We start from the raw sequence: 20,368 nt of genomic DNA, 5'->3' as shown, positions 1-20,368 counted from the left end.
TGTATAAATTAAATGCATATTTCATAGCATTATAAATCCACAGTTAAATGTGGGAGATGTTCATCAGTTCTGCTTAGTCCACCTTATAAGCTGCTTTTTGTAATGCTTGTAATTTACTTTTTTGATCTTTCATCACTGGGAGATATTTTAGCACTTTGAGGCAAAAAAGTAACATTGCAGTTCGTGCTTGCTGATTTGAGATGTTGCCCAAGTCATTTGAAGTCGTTCAGCTGATGAGTATCTCCTGTGACTCGCACTTCTTAAAGAATCCTTCTCAAACAGCAGGGACAGACTGCTCTGAGGAAAATAAGGTAATACTTTTAGCTCAGAACATGCCTTGCTGGGGTGTCCGGACCAAGTCTGAACCTCCCAGTACCCAGTGTCTGTCTGAGTCATGCAGTGATCTCCCCTGGGATTGCTGCACTTGCACTCATGCTAGCAAAACTGAATTGGTGGTGTGATCAGGATGCAAAACCTATTTTTCCACCCTGAACATGATGCCAAGGGGGAGAGCTGTCCCCTTCTTTCACTTCCCATACTTTCTGAAGAGCTTTTTTCCTTCCCTAAACTACAGCCATCCATGGATGTCACTTTAGAAAAAATGTATTAACATAACCAGGTATTTTCTCAGCATAGAGAAAACTCAGCATTTACCCTCACTTGAGAAAACTAAGCCCAGCCATCTTGGTTGGCTAAGCAATTTTATGGAGATTTTTCTCATAGGGCAAAAAAAATAGCTATGAATTATGGCATCATATATTGTCACAAAAGAAAATGTGTAAGCTTCCCAGTAGGCAGGATCATAAGAATGTAGGTGTTATTTTTGGTAAGATGCTAGCTAAGATTAGAGTATATGGACAGCCTTTCTTAACGCGTATTGTAATATGCTATGTAAATTAGAGGATTATTGGCTTGCTGAGTGATTTTTCTGTAGTGTCAGACCTGCATAATAATATATATACAAGTAATATACAGTTCAGTAATTTTATTTTTTACTTTTTTAAAGGGTGTCTTTTGATCACTTTCAAAAACCTAAATTAGGAACAATACAAAGAATTGAAATGTGAAGAAAAACTGCTCAGTGTGACATCACCTGATCTAGGATTATTTGTTATTTATTTCTTTTTTAAATATCTGTAAAGAAAACAGTGTCTTTCTAGAGCAATAGGCAACAAAAGAGTGGATAAGAGAATGCAACCCAACCTTTAGTGTGACTATAGGGTGGGGTTTTGGACTTGAAACTGTGATACTGCTTAGTAAATAAACGAGAACTTAAGTTCTCATTTAAGTTAGAAAATTAGAAAAAGTTTAGTAATTTTTTGTGGTGTGAATGAATCAGAAATGTGTCATAATGAGTGTACACACTGAGTATAGCCTTTGGCATTTAACACTTAGACCTATCCAGCTTGCAGGTATTAGCTACTTTAGGCTAGTACAGGCCGGACGTCCTGCTTAGCTAAACCCAGGTCCCATTTGGGCTGCTCACATCAAATCAGTTTCTAGGAATAAAGATCAGATCTTGGGACTCGACCATTTTCTCTCCAGATGAGGAGTTTATGTTTCTTTTCAGGTGACGTGCTTTATATTTTAAAGTCAATATTTCAACAGCTAGCTAGCGTCATTATTTTGCTTTCTGGCAATACTCTTCAGGGTTTGGTTTCTTAAAGCTTTTACCTAAATTGGTAAAAAGTATTTACAGAAAGGAAATGTGGATTATCAGTCAAACCAGTATTTTTTTTAAGACGCTGGCTGACTATTTTCAGCTGAAAATACTGTTAATGCTTCATGCTATAGCAGAGGAGAAGGATATAAGGAACTGTTGCAAGAGGATTTAGGTGAGATTTGAGATTTCTTTTTGTTTGTTTTTCAAAAAAGTTTTATCTTTTTACTTTTTTTCACTTCAGCTCTTTATAAAAAAAAAACGAAAAAAAGAAAATTAGCCTTCTCTGTAGCCATCCTCTGCTATTACGTGCTCCGATAACCTTGGTTGGCATCAGTGAAGCCACCTGGATACCTTGGAAAATGTTCCTATATTTGTGTAGATAGACAGTAGAACTGCCCAATGTGATAATACATGTTTTGTGTCTGGTTCATTTCCATGTGGATGTGATTGTTCACTTGTTTTGTACAGTTTCGTTTGTGGTGCAGCTACAGACACAGAGATCAGTGGTGAAAAAAGTAAATACGTTATGTCTTAAAAGAGCAGTGCAGAGCACTTCTGATGTCTCTGCAGAAAGACGTTTGGAAAAAAAATGCTTTTCAAGAACCTGACCTGCCTCTGAGCATTCCCGAGGGGAAATAGTGGCTCCTGTGTCCTGCAGTTGTATTCCCCAGAGTAGAAATCCTGTTCTAAAGGTCAAGAGTGTGTATAGAGGTGTTTTTGCAGAGTCAGCCTAGCTTACTGAATTCTATTTAAAGATGTAAGGATTGGTATTGAGCATGCAATGAAATGCACAAAGGAAATTTCCTTTAAAAGTAATCAGTGTGTTTTTTTCCTTTCAATTACATCTTCAAACCTCGCAGTGTCAGGGGTTTTTTAGATCAGTACAAAATGTATGTGCATTAATGCTTCATGTCATCCACCTGCAGAATTCCATCACCATTACATACCGTTTGCAATTTCTAGTATGGACAGATCTCGTACAGTAGATGTCCTCATCAAAGTCATGACTTTACAGAGCTTAGCTCATGTTTTATTTCCAATTCGAAAGAATCACATATATGCAAGGCCTACCATCAAAGTGCCTGAAGAAAATTGATTTTGGTAATCAGCTTGTTTTTTGGCACAACGAAGTGTCACCAAATGTTTTAGGATTCCATCCCTACCTGGACATGAGTATAGTATTACTTGATTTTAATGTGAATTTTCATCCATTGTTATCTTTCTGTCTGAAACATCTTGCACACTGTTTTTCTCCCTCTTAGGAACAGAAAAATGACCCATGGGACATCACAGGTATATTTCTGAAACCCTCTGCGGATACTGTCCTTTGTATGTATAGGTGCTTGGCTGTTTCTAGTCTTAATTCCTCTGAGATTTTACGGCTGATAAGATTTAAATCTTCTAGACTTTGTCTGTACGTCTTTGGGTTGGAAGCCTTTTTTGTAACCTGTTAACATTCCCTTGGTGGCCATTACCTAATGATTAATGATGCCATTCAGGTACAACATTTGATTTATATAAAACCTTGAAGCCTATACAGTGTTTTACAAATAATTTAATATTTATGGCACTCTAAAGCGAAGACTTAAGCATGCAAGTTAGGATGCTGAGGATAAGAGATAATAAACGAATGAAGGTATAGGAGAAATAAAATGTAAGATATTGCAGGCGGGTTGTGTTGATGTGAACATGTACTCTTGTGTTTAAGGCTTTAATCTTTGATTCTAAATTGTCTTAATGAAAAATGGAGTAAGATACAGAAATACATATTGCGACTTCCATCTGGTGATACTACTTATTCCAACTAAACAAATTTTTAGTCTAATAGTGATAACTGAGGGAAAGAAAACCCTTTCCCAGGAGCATCATATGTTACTGATTTTCACCTACCATAGTATTGCTGCTGCTTGGAATATGTCTTTCATTTCTTTTTGGAAGCTCATCCTTGAGAGAGACATGCAGCTGCAAACATAAAATGCTTACTTTGCAAGTGCTAGAACTTGCTGAATCATTCTGTCTTTGCCAAATAAGTACTTTTTGTATGTTTCTACTCTGAACTTGAGGAGGTGGCACATTTTGATAGCATTTGAGTTCCAAAATCAAGCTATGATACCTAGATGTATGAAAATTAGCTCTTAAATTAGTTTCTTGCCATAACTTAGCTCAGAAGCTTATATGTCGTCTTCAAGATGGATTGCCCTTTGTGTTGTTTTACATGTTAGTGACTGTTATAAATGATAGTAAGAACCATAAAATTTAAACTTTCCATGTTAAAAATCGTTCCAATTCCATTTGTCTATGTGCTCGTGTTCAATCAGCCATGTAAAACGTCTTATTTCAGATACATTTAATTGTAGTCAGGCCTGTAATTTCCATGCTTATTTGGAGACTTTATTAAATAAATTATGTAGCATTCACTAAACATGGAGTTAATCTTTCTGTTATTCCTTCAAATTGATTCAGACTTGAGACCTGGCTTAGTTGTGATACTCTTTAGAAAAGTTTTTGATGAAAAATATGGACAGTGTACTGCCATTCCTCTTGATGGAAGCTACTTATCCGTCTATTTAACCTAAATATCAGTTTGAGAAAAATTAGTTTAGCTGATATAAGCAAAAATGTGTTGTACAAACTCTCCAAACCCAGTGTATTCTGCTGCTTTACAATCATCTCCATCACATTTACCTCAAAAACTCATATAACCTGTAACCTGATCTCTAATAATGTATCATTGCATTAAGAAGAATATTTTTTACCTATGGGTTACTATTTTCAGAGCTGCTCAAAAGGCCTGTTCTCTAACTAAAGTGCCAATATTCTGTTTTGATGAAAATGTAGTTCTGCACAAGTAAGCCATATGTAATAGTGCAGGGCTGGACTACTGTCGGTTCTTATATAAAAATCCTCAATAAACACATGTCCTCTTTGAAGCGGGAAATATTCTGTCACAGGGGCCAAGAGATGCCCTGCTTCCAGACACAAGTAATTTTAAAGGCAGAACGATCCAGTATGGCATGATAGATCATAAAAAGAGTGCAAGAAGGACTGGGACTGGGCCATTACTTGGCACAAAGTGCAAACAATTGTATGTAGGAGTGAGAATGGTAAACCATCAGAAATAGTAACCTTTCCCATACCCACCTCTCTGTCCATTTCTCCATTTCACTTTTCTCTAGAAAAAATAGAAGAGATAATCACCCATTTTCTTATGCTGGAAAAAAATCACCACCTCACTTCAGGCATCAGACATGGCACATAAAAGCAGATTAGGTTGGTGAAAGCATCTTGCATAGTTTTTATTATGAACATCTTCTTGTCTTTACAACATTCAGTGTTCCCGGTATCTAAATTGAACAGTGAAAATCTGTTATAAGCCATTTATCAGATTTTTGCTCCACATGCCTTTGTCAATTAAGATTTCCTTGGTGATTTCCAGGTCTCCTCAAAAGAGTTTTATAAAGAAGAAAGTTAAACTGATGTGGAGATGTTTAAGACATCCTGCTTATGGGGTGACCTATGCTACTAATGATTGGCAGCATACCCAGAAAAGCAGTTTTCTGAGGCAGCTTCAGAGTTTATTTTTCACAGTCACTGTGAAATGAGACAAAAGGAGACAGAAGAAAAAGGCTTTAAATACATAAAGGTTAAAATATGTCTAGGATGTAAAAGTGCTAGCCTGATGAACCAAAAATGTCCAGAGTAGCATTAAAACACCTTAAACCCATGGGGCATTTCCAGGATCATTGAATCACTATTAAGTGATGATTGTCAAGCAATGATTTTAGTAAGTAATGAAATCCCTAGGAATACTAGCTTGTAGAGAGTGACCTTGTACTGGATGATTACGAGTTGATTCAATATAAATTTGGCATAAGGATAAACAAGTTCGGCCTCATAGTTAAGGGTTTCTCTTTCAAATTGTGACATGTCAAGGCTGACTCCACGCTAAAACATACAGCAGCGCCTGGTGTGTTCCCAGACAGCACTCATCATCTGTCCCATTAAACTGCCACACAGCAGTCCCTGGCGCACTGTTAGCTGCTGCCGACCAAGCATGCTCCCAGGCAATTCCCAGGGGCAGTTCAGGTATGAGGATGTCCCAGTGATCATTCCCATTTGGCACTTTGTAAGTTGTAACATTTTGGTGTCTGGGAGAGTTTGTTGTAATAAACAGCAGCTATTGCCTGCTGGTTACCTTGAGTGCACAGGAATATTTTGGGGTTTTTGGCAGTGTGGATGTCACCTGTGGGAACTAATTGGAGTTGGAGGAGTGCAGAGTTCGGAATTTAGAAGAGACCAGGAGATTGCTTTGGGCAAAGAAGTTACACCTGGCAGAGACTTTTATTAAAAGCCTTTGCTCCGGTCCCTGCTACTAGAATAGTCACATTAGGAAAGACATCTGAAATAAATGATTACCAGAAACACCTGAAGTAACAGCACTGGTTATATGAAGTTTTAAGAGAGGTCAGAAAAAGTAAGGACAGCTTAAGGAAGTATATTCTCCAAAACCTATTAAAGACCGTTTGGGGTTTTTTTTCCACACATAAACACATGAATAGCAAACATGAAAATGTGGAATTGGTGATTAATGACAGTTTAGTTGTAACTCAGAAAGTCAATGTCATTCATAAAGTCAATATATATTTATGTTCAATTTTGACCAGGAAGTCTGGTGAATAAATTACAGATTTCCTCTGTGAAGCAAAGAAGCTGTTAGGGAGGCAGGAATGTGGATGAAGGAGATGGCATTACCTAAGGAAATTTTACACTGGAAGAGAAAGTCCAAAATTGTATTTCTCAAAGATCAGAAGTAAGATCAGTTCTGTTTTAATAGATCAGTAATGACCGTGACACAAAGAGTGGAAAAGTCCCGTTGAAATTACCTCGATGCAAAGGTAAAATAAGAAGATGAAACAGTGAAAGAACTGCGTGTATTTGAGAACTGGAGTTACAGAAGTAAGTGAAGAGCATAAAATGAAAGGTACTAAAGGCACTTGGAAGGAAAATCAAGGACAGCAGCAGATCAAAAGGAAACCCATTGTTTTGCTTCTAACACCTACAAATAGTGAATGCCCATGAAGACTGAAGATTTAATGAACAGTATTTTGCTGGGATGCTCATGTGGCCTCCAGCAGTTTGTGGGTCAGGGAAACCCTCAGACGGAGATGATACTTTTGTATTTCATATCCTTTCCAGCAATTTACTTAATCACTTTGAACTCATCTAGCCTTTGGCAACCATAATATCCTGTGGCATGAATTATTATGGTTTAACTAAACATTATGTAAAGAATCACCTTTTTTTTTCTTTTTTTTTTTTTTTTTTTGCCTTTAGCCTGTTACCTGGTGATTTCCTGTGTTTTCTCCTCATTCTCATAGTGTGAAATGTAGATCCTGCTCTGAACTGAGAGGCTCCTAAGCTATCATATGAGAGAAAACTCAAAAAATTAATGAAATTAAAGTTGAGGCAGTGCGTGACTGCTAATTATAAATACAAGCAGGAGGAGAGCTTCCTCCCAAGAGGGAGAAAAGATGCTTACTTGGAAAAAACAGTGCTGGCACAGGAACAAGTTGAGAAAATTGGCAAGGCATAAATTCGGGGTAGATTGTGCAACATGTCTAGTTTCAGAACAGCAGATCTTCTTGGCATCCAGGTAGAGGGCTATACCCTGTACCAACAGTGCATTGGCCGGTGTGGTTATGGAGCAGCGATTTTTACAGTAAAGAACCTCTCAGAGGACCGCTGGTTCCTCATTTACAGAAGATCACCTCAGGCAAGGGTTCAAGAGCTCAAATGCATGCCTTTGGATCACCTTACTAGCAAGATTATGAAAGTGCGTTTTTATGTGCAAAAGTTGATGATTGGGATTCAGCAACCCAGAAGGTCCCTTTGTGCTGTACACTCCGACATGGTCTGGCTGCAGAGACGCTCTTTGTTCTCATCCAGATTCATAGTCCTGTGTGGTCTTTTGGATTTAGGCGTCTGTGTCAGCCATTTTACGAGAAGACAAAAATGCACATAGCGGCCTTTATCCCTAGATCAGGGATTAGGAGTGATTTTATTCAAAGCAAACACACATGCGCACACAAAATAATTCACCCCCCCAGGCCCCAAGCACTCGCTTTGAATACAGGGAACCTTGGTTTCATCCCTTCTGTTGTGCAAAAAATTTGTGAAAAATCCCTTTTCCATCCTTTAGGTGAAACTGTCATAGCTAGTTCTAGTGGGTAATGTCAGGAATGTCATGTCTCCTGGAAAACAAGCTCCATTTTGCAAGAAACAGCTAGAGAGTCACTGGATAGGATCAGTGCAGGATGGTTGGCGACTTATACTGAAGAGAAGCCAGAACCACTCCTGTTTCAGTGGCTCTAAGATCAGGACAGAAAACTCTTGTGTATTCAGCAAAAGCAGAACTAGAACCCAAGTCTCCCTCTTTCAGATGGTCATCTTGTAGAGTCAGGATTCAGCTTTTCCTCAGTTGGGTTTGTCCAACAGAGAGTTAAGTACTCCATGGCTGCGTTAGGGGCAGATATCCTGTCAACTGGGGTAATTCTCTTTTGCTCTGGGGCTCCAATCCTCTCATTGCCCAACCATGTACACACTAGTTTATTTCTGATTTCTGTCTGAAACAAACCAGGGAGCTCCATCTGGGAGGAAACATAGGCATCGTTCAAAAGTTAGCTTGGGTCCACAGTTATAGACTGTATAGATGCAGCATGACTGAATTTTGCTCAGTTTATGTATTTAGGCTGCTCTGAATGGTGGTGGCCTTGAAGAGTTTAAATGTGGATCAGACCTTGATTCCTAACACAGGCTGCCAAGATGGAATAGGTGTACAACAAAGTGCTAGAGTTATGCGGAAGGCGTAATCTATTAAAGGGTTCCTCAGCAAAGAGAGGAATGCAATTCAGGTCTTCCACTTCCACCCACATGAGGGTAGGAAACTACACTGGTGTTTCCTGTGTCCCTTAAGCAGCTGGACTCAGTGATGATAATTTAAGAAGGATACTTGGGCTCACACTGAGAAGATGTAAACCCCTCTGAAAGCATGATTACAGGCTGAGACTCAAGCTGGACACTTTGAAGCTCAGGTTAATTCAAATTTACATGCTTTGTGCTATGTCCAAAGCCAGATGTTAAAGTTCTCAGTAAAAGATGCTTAGAGAACCTGAGCAGCTTCTAGGAATGGGTGGTAGCTGCATGCTGAAAAGTGGTGAGGCCTTAAATCTTACATGTAGACACCTTTCACAGATCTAGCTGAGATATTTTCTTAGCAAGTTCTTTAAAATTACCTCGAGTTGGTTGGAGAAGTTACAAATGAGGTGTGAGTAACCTCTGCCTTAGCACTGATGTCTGTGAGGATAACCTTGATAGGGAGTCGTAATCTGTTTTCTTTATTCTCTCCAAAGAGAATGCACTTGATGTGCTGAAGTATAAAACTTGCAGAATAGGGTGGAAGTCTGAGGAAAATTATCTTAAATAGAGTATCCTGTGCCAAGACACATGAGCTGGCATTGCAGACATTTTTAAGGTCTCTGATCTTTAGTTTCTGACTTTTTTTTTTTTAATAGAAAAGGAAGGGAAATGAGTAAAACCCAAAGCTGCTCAACTGTGATTACTGGTATTTTATGCTAAATACGATTGTTTCTGCCAAAAACATTAAGCTGGCAAAGAGAAGCTTGGATGTCTCATTATAGTGTTGCCAAGAAACACATGATTTTGAAAGCTCTACAGGGTCAACCCAGAGGCTCTTGCTGCCAATCTGTTGTGAAATTCACTGCAGAATGAGCAGAATCAGTATTTCTTTGAAGAAACAGTGCTTCGGGCTTCTCTGGATGTTCACTGAATAGATTTTAACGATGATGTTTATTTACATAATGACTCTGAGGATCTTTGTTTTACTTTGTGGTGCAGGCTGTACTAGATCTTAAACAAACCAACAGCATTCAGAATAGGTTTTTGTCTCTAAAAGCATATGTAAGAAAAATTGCAAAGTAGTACCGCTAAAGTGTGAAGTCAAAAATGAAGACCTCAAATCCCACATTATTCTGCAAGAGGATGCACAAGCTTCTCTAGTGGAATAAGCTGGCTATTTCAGATTTAATAGCCATCTCTGTCCTAAGGACATGTTTAGTCAGAGGCATAAAATTATATTGAATATGTAGGCAAAAAAAAGTATGCCCAGTGCATGTTTTATTTTGTTGGTGATTCATAATCAACTCAGAATGACATAGAAAGAGACCTGTGAATTCTTCAGATTGCTGGCATTTAGCAAATTAATATGAATTTTAAGTGGCTTCCATCGTGCACTATGAATCAATCAAGAGCAGGAGTTCTCTCAGTCCAGAAGGCTCATAGATCACAAGGAAAATGGAACTTCTGCTTACTTATTCTTAACCTCCTGCATGCCAGAAAACTATCTTAGGAGATTTCCGTGTTAAATTTCTGCTATAAGGGCTCTGCTGGTCAAGACGGGATGTTTCTGAAAGCAGTATGCTGAGTTGGTCAGCATACTTTCTATCTGCTTTCTAATCTGCTCTGACAGCTTGTCAACTTCATTTTAAACATATAATCTTAAAAAATGCAATCGCGTCCTTACTTGAGAACTCATGCTTTTATCTATTGGAGAGCCTAAGATGGCTAAATTGAAAAGTCATGGATCATGGCTTAATCGCCTCTTAAACTTCTCTACTTGAGGTACCTTAATCTTTCATGTAGTCTTTCACTGGACAAAACAAAGTCATTTTCAGGCTTGGTCTTGCACTTACTTATATTGTCCCCAGTTTGTCATCACTGATTGTAAAACTGAGTGTTAGAATTTTAGATAGATAATGCCATTTGTCTGTTCTTGTTCAATATTAACAACCACCTAATTTCTTAAATCTTCAGGAGTTCATGTTCAGGTGATGAAACTGCAATGAACACAATTCATACATGTGGGATGCCTTGTATTTCTCCATATTTTTTTTATGGAGGTGATGAAAGAAGCAAAGAAACCTCCGTCTCCTTCATTTCTCCATCGCTTTCCAAAACGATTTGATTAAAAGTCTGCTGAAGACAGGGAGGTTGCATCAGTATTGTACTTCCATGTTCTCTGCTATTTGGAGACAGCAACTTTAGTGGTCCTCATGCATTTGGGTTCTGTGGAAAAGACGACCAATGAGTACATACATCAAAGCCTTAATTGCTTTGCATGAATGTTCATTACACACCACTCAGAGTAAACTCTGGAAGGAGTACTTTATAGCAGGTGAAGGATGTGCACATTCTGAGAAGATTGCTAGTAAGGAGTGGGAAGTAGTATAGAAGTTTTGGAATATCTGACTTTGATCAAGTCTGTAGTACTTGGAATATCCACAGGAAGGTGATATGTCTGCTGACTATAAGGTCTGAAAAAATGTCTGAAAGGGAAGGTAATTTGGGTGTGATATATTTTCCTGTGCTGCTCTGATCTTGGAGTTTTTATGATGACAAACTACTGGAAAGTTAGATGAGCCCTATGTGCCCTTTCCAATTTGCATTTCTCTCTTTGATATCTCAGATTGGAGATTCCAGAATTGGGACATTATAATGACTTCTGCTAGGAAAAAATAACTCTGAATAGGGAACATGTCAAAGCAAAAAGCTCTTAAAACAGCTTAGTTCATTTATTTGCAGTTGATGTCATCTCAGTCCTTATTAAAAGTTCTGTTCTTAATCCTTCTCTGCAATATTATGAAGAAAACTGTACCCTTCAAAAATGTGAAGGCCAACTGAAAAAGACGAGTCATATTTTCCTTGAGAATTTATTCGGGATGTTAAGAGTGGTAGTTTTTTGTAGATGTACTGTACATGTGATACTTATCAAAACCAACAAAGTTGATTCTAACATTACATATTCAAATTGGGGCAGCCAAAGCTGAGATCCTTTGTCAGTTTTAATATTAGCCAGCTAAAGTCTACTAACCAGCCAACTGCACATCTCTTCAGTAGCATTCTAATTCATGTGCTGTAATTAGTCTTGAATACAAAATATTGATTTAGTAATAATTACATTTGTATGTCTATTAAGATAATGTTTCAGGAAATTTGCCTAGATTCAGCATGAGGTTCCAGATAAAGAAATGTTCACTCTATAGCTGTGTGGAAGAGCTTTTAAGTAAAACTCAGTCTATACTCTAACTGTTATAAATTTATTTGATCCTGTCCTCTGACTTGTTTGACTTGGGACACTCTACCGAAATTGTAATATATTCCAGTGGTTGATTGTTGCTAATTAGAAAACACCAGCTTTTTTAATATGTTTTGAGATCATCCAGGGAAAGAATATGTGAGGCCTATAAGAAATAAAGAAGCATTTGAAGAGCACTGATTTATAGCCATAACTCTCATTAGTTGTAGAACTAAATATACTGCAGATAATCTTTCTCTTATGCAAATTTGTAACTAGTCTGTTAGCCTTAAATATTGCACAATCAACACATGTAAAAGCACAAAATCTTGTGATTCCTGGTTAACAACTTATTTTCCTGTTTCGCTCTTCTTCCAGTATTTTTAGAATTTCACATCTCAAGATGTGCATAAATGCATGTTTTATATGTTTATATTTATACACACTAAAAGGCAGACTTGTTTATTGTAGCTACAAGAATATACAAATAACACTGTCTGGGCATACAGAAACATTTAGTCTTAACTTGCTTTTAATTTAAACGGCTGGTTGATAAACTTCATTTCAAAGATCTGTTATTGTTAAAAGGAGAATTGGTCAGATAACAGCAGATATCAGAGCAACGGTTTAATTGAGGATCATCATGGCATTCAAATAACTCAGAACTGAAATAACAAATACAGTTAAATCAGACCTTCAACAGGAATACTTGTATTACCAGTCCAGGTGGTCTGCATGCAATTTGTGTCTTAAAATATGTTCATATCAGGGTAAGTATTCTGTGTCTTCCAGAGAGAAATAAAACTGTGTTTGATTTTGAATTTGAAACATGGTGTCTGAACTTAGCCACTTATTTCGGACCTGGAGTATTTAAGAACACACATGCTGCTGTGGGTAAGAAATGCTACTTGCAGAGGTGAGTACACCCTTCGCATTGCTTCATCTAGAAGCACCTTGAGTAGATGCTGTACCTGTTGCAGCTATTTAGCAGATCCCATGCTCTCTGCTTGTTGCACTGCAGCAGAAGAGGAATTCAGGAGGAGATAGAGATATATATGTACACACAAATATAAATACATATGTGTATGTATTTGTACGTATACATGTATGTATGTATAAATATACATACATATATATTTATAATACAAATAAATAAAATAAACCTGGTTTACATAAACTTTACTTGTATTAAAGGCAAGAAAGCAGATCTGAAGGTCTGACTATGCTATGCCTCCTTCCTTGTCAGGCTGGAAAAATCCCAAGGACAAGGGAACTTGTTTGACTCTGTCTCAGCTTTGCAAAATATAGTGGCTGCTGATGCTCCTGCTCCCCATGCCCCTTCACACAGGAGAACAGCTAAACAACTGACAAGGAAAATTCATGTCTAGCCCTACTCCACCAGAAGTCGAGAAAGCTGGAGAGATGGAGCAAATGTGCAGCTATATATAACTCAACCCACCTGGGCAACTCTTCCTGCTGCAGGAGTCTCTAGCAAGACTTATAGCAGGTTTTTAATCTATTTATGCTTTCCAAGGTAGGATCAAACTGAGGAACTATAAACCTCTGGCTGGTGTCATGGCTCTCTTACACATTCAATAACATAGAAACTGCCTTGTCTAATCACATCTAACGTCCACCAGCATGTCTCCTGTGTCAGATGGTGATCACATCTAGAGATTCCTGTAGACTTAAGCTGACCTGCCCAGTCCCCTAACAAGTTTCATTTTGATGGCAATCTATTAGCATAATGCTTAATATTTGAAGCATCAGGCGAAATATTCCTTTAAAATAAGAACTGTAGCTATATACAGTATCTCTGAACTGCCTTGAAATAGGGGTTTTTTTGATAGTTTTTACTGAAATAAATATTAAATGTGCTAAGCATATTTCCAGAAATAATGGAACAGCACTTAGTTAGAAAATCACATAGTCAAATAAATATCTCTTTAGAGATTCATTGCGAGTATATGTTCAAAAGCAGTAATGCAAAGTAATTTACTGGAATAGATGACTTCATAGCAATAGGGAATATGTATTTCCACATTCAAAAAGGTTCAAATAGCCCTAGTGAGTAACACATTTATCACTCTACGTTATGTCTCAGTGTGAAACTTCACCTTATGATGAATTCCATCTTAGATCCTCCTGAACAGCAATAACAAAGAAAGTAGATTAAACTTTCTAAAATTCAGTTTGAGAAACCCTGAAGAGCCCACTTCCATGCATTTTTCTTTGTGCCAGATTATGCTGTCACTGCCTTCATAGTCATGCTGCATGAAGAACTGCCATTTTGATTTCTTCCCAGTGAAACAGAATTAATTCTTCTACAGAAAAAGTCCTGACTAGAATACTCCTTGCAATGTGCTGACTTTAATTTATAGAGGACAGTGCTTAGAGGGTTGTTAACAAGTCTTTTCATCATTAACCCCAAAACATTAACGATGGAGAAGTCTACTTTTGGGATTATACTTTGTGGAGGTGCATGAGGGCACCCTAGCTGGATGATGAAATGGGACAGTGGGGTGCAGAACCTGGAGAAGCAGCTTTCCAGGGGTGCTTAAAGCAGGCGCTACCCATCTGCAAATGGGAGGACCTTCAGGTCCTGTTCTTAGCTGATTTTATGTGAGTGTTCATGTATGGCCAGGTTGGACAGAGCCTTGAACCACGTGGTTTAGAGCAAGGTGTCCCTGCCCATGGCAGGGGGGTTGGAACTAGATGATCTTAAGGTCCTTTCCAACCCTTACGATTCTATGATTCTATGATTCTATGGTCATGTTTATGACACAGATCTAGTTGTTTTCTGAGGAAGATGAGGAGAGAGCACTGTGGGCAGCCCATCAGCTTCAGCATCAAACTGGCTGCTTGTTTTCTGAACTAAGCGCCACAAGCTGAATTGCTCCCTCGCTGCCATTACAGCCTGTTTCTGCTCTCGTTAATTTCCATGTACATTCTCTGAACAGGTTATTGAGAAAATGAGAGAAGAAGAGGAAGAATAAATTTATTGTGAGAGAAAGATTGTAACTTCAATTGAAAATGGCCAAAGAAAACACTTATAAAACACCATTTACCTCATAATCCACTTTTCAGACAAATCTCAACACACTGAGGTACAACATCATACCGTTACAGCAACGACATTGCAATGTAAGAGCAGGTAAAATAAATTGGGAGAGAAAAGAAAGGTAGCTGTTAAAATCGCTAGCAGGGGATGGTCTAACACCTCTCTAGCTGGGAATAATAAATGAAATATCCTTCCCAGAGTGTCAGCACCACAAATAAAGAGGCAAACACCAGTTAAAATCAGGTTTGGGACCTCGACCATTCCCCAGGTGGGGGATGTGCTGAACATATCTGGATTTGGTCAAGGCCTCCCTATGTGATTAGAAAGGGAGGGGGTTCTTCTTGTCCCACATCTGCTGGCCATTGGGGAGTGCTGCAGTTGGGTGGGAGGGAATTGGGTTATCCCTGGTGCATGCCTTGAGCTGTCATGGGCAGCCCAGCCTGTGACAAGGAGAGGGGATGAAGTCCGCTCCATGGTCAGCTGCATCCATCCCATGCGGCTCTCCTCTGTGTCTGACAAGACACAAGACCAGCTGGCTGTCACTTTTGTGTTAAACTGTAGTGCAGGAAGCACTAAAGCTGTCAGTGTCCCCCAGCACACCAAGGAGGTACTGCTGACCCTCCACAGCACCAGCACAAGGAAGTACATGATGTTCCCCAAGCACACCCAGACGGCATTAGCTCCAGGTGAAAAGGTCCTTGCAGCCAACTCTTTTCAATGACTGTGGTGTCTGAGCTAGAAGGAGTGCTCCCCTGCTGGGCCTTGGGCTGGCAGCAAATGCAGATGATGCCTGAGTTTGGCTGTATCTGTGCCAGACATTTTCTGTCTAGTGGTACAAGGGGTATGTGGAGGATGAGTGCTTACCTGGCGGCTCTGGTGGCTCCCACTGCAGGGGGACAGCACTGCTCAGCTGAAGCTGAGCCCTTGCAACATCCTTAACCACAGCCTCGGTACAGCAGGATGGAGAACCAAAAATTTCATTTGCTTCAATGAGTTCCTCAGGCTCACTTCAAGATGGGCTTGCCAATATCCGTCTTACTGTCACAGAACAAGTATCCTTGGTTTTCTCTTGGCTTAACCTGGGGATGTGCATCTGACAGAACCCTCACTCACACTTCACAGGTGTTACCTGTCCAATCCTTGCACTGACAAGCTGCAGTTTTCATCACGCACAGGCACAAAGAAAGCCAGAGGCAGCTGCTTGGGAAGAATGAGCCTGAGGCTCCATTTACAGGATTGTGCAGCAACATATTTTGTCAGAGTTTGATTTTTTATTCCTTCTTTTTCTAGTGATATTAGTGCATTCTCTCAAGTGGACACAGCTATATCAGTATGAAGGTGCTTATGTTGGCATGGTTTATTCCTTGCAATAATTAAGGTAGCAGAGTTTATGTTCCTTAATTAGATGGAGAATGTCTCCAACTTTCCAGCCAACTATAAGAAAGCACACACATTGCTGCTCCAGCTTCTTGTAACTAGCCCATGAGATTTTCAACATCTTTTCAGTGCTGATTAGGGAAAAGAGACAATAAGAAAGGATTGTTTCTCATTATTTTCACGAGCAGACTAGGCATTCAAAAGCATATCACAAACAAAGAGCAAATTGCACAATAAATTGAGTAAGGCCTGGCGCAGAGTACATGCTGCTTGGTAAAACCAGGAGGTCAGTTTGGATTGTGGGACAGAGGAAGAAGGAAGGTGCTGCAAGCAGCCTCCAGCTCTCCAGCCAGGAGTTGGCTGGAGAAGGAGCCACCAGACCAACAAACAGAGCAGTGGGGTGAAATGCAGTGGGAAGAAGATATAGATAAGCTGTCCTACACAGACTACTTTTATTTGATAGGAGCAGTCAGTTACCGATGGTGATGTTCAAAGCCTCCATGTTTTCAAAACCAATGACCCAAAATCCACCTCCAAGCTGTTATGAGCAGAAAGGAATCGTGCATTTACCCTCTGCTGTGCTAAAAACTCTCCACACCCGGGCCATTCTCAACAGCATCTTCTGGCAAACAAGTACCCACTGTTCATCATCAGCAGTGATAAATGTGGGAGCACAGCTAACTTTGAGAGGCTTTTGTTTGTGAACCAGAAGATGTGACAAAGTATATGGTTTTGCCTTTTTGCGTTTGACATTTTCTGAGACTCATTTTTCTTCTACACCATTAATTCGTTAGCGTGAAACATAAGATGTCACTGTGATAGAAAACACATGCAGGAAATTGTTCATTAAGATAGTGTTAAAACAACATTGGGAACAGTAATGTAATACATTTAGTGTGATACAAATACTTTTTCTAATACTGTAGAAGTTAGAACAAAATGTCATTCTAAGTGGATATTATTATAGTTTATATCTCACATCATGCAACAAATGTAATTCTTGTAGCAAATGCTATACATGAAGCAAATTAAAAGTGTTAGGCTCTCTGACTAACAGCTAATCACATTAAGCGCAACAATCAGGCGAGGAGCAAAGGAGCAGCAGCAGATGAAGGTACCTGGTAACCTTATTCAGGGCAAAGGGAGCACGGGGCTGCTACTGAAACTACAGAGGAGGATGGCTGCACCCTTGTTGCTGGTGGGATACCCCAGCATGACTCCCTACTCAGAGCCTTTGTGTGCAAATTGCAAATGGTCTTAAAGTGGGGCTGGCTCATCCATTGGCTCGTGAGGTACGAGCCAGCACATCTTCCATTGCACACATCTCCCCTTAAAGGGTAGGATATCACAGAAACTTCTGCCAAGTGGAATTTATACAGCACGTCATCAGCATATTTAATCCGTCATGAAGCTAAGATAAAACCAATTAAAAGGCAACAACATATATTATTTAGAAAATTATGTGTGATCTGGCTTTATAAACTTCCTGTTTGTCAACAGGTTCTTTAAAATGTGGAGTCTTTTCTACCCCACTTAAAGCCAAAACGAGAGAACATTGCCTTGTGATCTCCAGGTAGAAAGAGGAAATTGCATTCTTTCAGCTTGCCTAGAAGAAAGAAACACATAACAGATTTTTAGGCAATGATCTAAATTACCAAGCCATTAATAGCACATGAGGTATATGACATTAAATACCAGCACATAAACTAGATTGATAGTTCTTTTTCTGGAACATTAAGATTTTCCAGGACAGGGTTTTTTCAGGAGGCAGGACGTTCTGTCTCTCATTCTACAAATGTGGTGTGAAATGAAAAAAGGAAAAACACTTCCTCCTCCCTCCTCCTCCTCCTCCCCCAGCTTGCTGAGGAGGAGACTCATCGTGGCACATACAAGAAAAACAGCCACCCACACACTGGAGCCCTTCAAACAGAAAGCACCTGACGGGAATTTAAAAGTAGGTTTTCAATGGTGGAGTTGGCAGAAATCTACATAAAAACAGCTCTTCAAGGGAGGGTATTGTGTGATAGGAATTAGAGGAATGCATCGAGTTCCTCTTTTTGTTTAACTGTGGAGACTAAAATTAAATTATTGTTATCATGATCAAATATTTTATCCAAAACTGCTGTCTGTAGATAAGGGATAACAGCAAGGAAAATATAGGGGAACACGGTATGTTTTAGTAAAAGGAAGTTTGCTTCTCACTCAAAATCTTGAATTTCTATTATTAGAAATCTGGGTGCTAGCTGCTTGAGTCTTCAACCCCTCCACTATATTCAGAGCCAGCAGTATGCCTAAAGCATTTAAAATCAAATAAATGACTTGTTATATCCATATTTTCTTCCTATTTCATTTGACATATTTAATTTTTTAGATCATTTGATAAGAGAAGGTGAAGTGTTTGCAGGGGTTTTTTAGTAACAAAGCCCAATAACATTCTGATAAGAATTACAACTGTTTTTCCAAAATCTTTTCTGAGTCTTCATATGGGTGTCCTTAGGGCATTTCTTATCCTTAAGACCATATGGCTTACATTAAATACATTTTGCTTCTGAGTCGGTTTGTTCTTCTGTAATGAAAGGGGAAGAAAACAGTTGCTGCTGTTTAAGACCTCACTTAATTTTTTCATTGCCTTTGCATGTTTTATATAACCTGAATTTAAGTAGCTTTCTTGGTTTCAATTTTTCTCGCTATTTATTTTTAAACTGATGCCAAGCAATAACCTCTGTATCTAGTTTGTTTTCTCTGAAATGCAAAGAAATACTTAAATGGCTTACTGATTTGCAGATTAATGATGAGTGAATCTGGCAGATAATTTCACGCAGGCTTCATTGCTGGATGTGATCTGGATTGCCCATACACAAATGTCAAAACCATGTAAATCCTTCTCAGAGTAAATTTCCTCTGATTTATACCATTCATAATTAAAATGAAAACTAGACTTCTACATTGCTCCACTACTTGTGAAAACTTTCTTCAATGGAGCAGCTTTTTTGTGAAGCATCTTAGGACAACTGATATTTCTTCTGCATACCACCTCATGTGTAAAATTAGCCCATAAATTGCTGGTGTTAATTCTGAAATTCAGATTGCCATGCTGGGGCTGGACTTCCTAAAATGCTGTACCTGTAACCTGCTAGTGGTAACTGCAGGTGTACTCAGTGTGACTTTTTACACATAAATAAGGAAAGCATAGATTGCTCAATTATTTACATGCACAATATCAATTCAAAAAGGTCCTCATCTTGACAGTCACAGAAAACCGTTCCTCTTAACTAGCATCTTCCTTTTATATAAATTATGTGTCTTCCAGAGATGAGGAGCACAGTAAGAAGTGCATATGTTTCTTGCTAAGAAAAACTGTGTATGTCCAGTCCTTAGCTATGCCTTTCAGTGTCACTGCTATGCGGTCACCTCTGCCTCTAGTTGCAGCAAGGCCCCTGGTGGCTTTGCAGATAAGAAACACACTACGATATTAAACAGACAGCAAAGTTTTGGTGATTTGACTGGCTGGAAGTCCTCACAGCTGTATTGACTCATTAGCTTGTCAACTGCAGGTGAATGAAAAGAATATATGCACCGTTTAACACCTTACCCTGGGCCACTTTATGCCAAATAACAGCTCCTGCCTTTTCATATGCCAGTATCTCTGTGATCACAGATAAGCTGCAACAGCTTGGGATTTTCTGGGGTATGTGTTTCTCTGTGGTTAGCTGTTGCCTGTAACCATGTGGGATCAGTCAAGGCACTCTGGCTTATTGCTTTAGTCATGACTGATGCCAGGATTCAGGCTTTTTATCGCTAAAATTAAGAGAAAGTATGTGGGGAGGAAGGGGTTGTTGTTGTTGGAGGTGGTGGTGGTGGTGGTGGATGATTAGATCCTATGTCTTAAATGCAAACCTAAGTTACTGCTGATTCACAAATCAGTCTTAGAAGTTCATTTCCTACATCAGCTGCAAAACATCAATATGCACTTTGTTTGTTTCAGAGGAGAATTAAGTGAAACTGCTGTTACCACAGCACTGTGCAGCATGTGATGCTAGCTAGCTTACTAAAATTCCTCTTCATAATTACAATCCTTGAGAGTGTCTGTATTATCGTCTATTACCTTCCAATTTTT

This window comes from Strigops habroptila, chromosome 7, assembly GCF_004027225.2.
Source record: "Strigops habroptila isolate Jane chromosome 7, bStrHab1.2.pri, whole genome shotgun sequence".
NCBI lineage: Eukaryota > Metazoa > Chordata > Aves > Psittaciformes > Psittacidae > Strigops > Strigops habroptila.
This window is presented reverse-complemented; position numbering follows the sequence as displayed.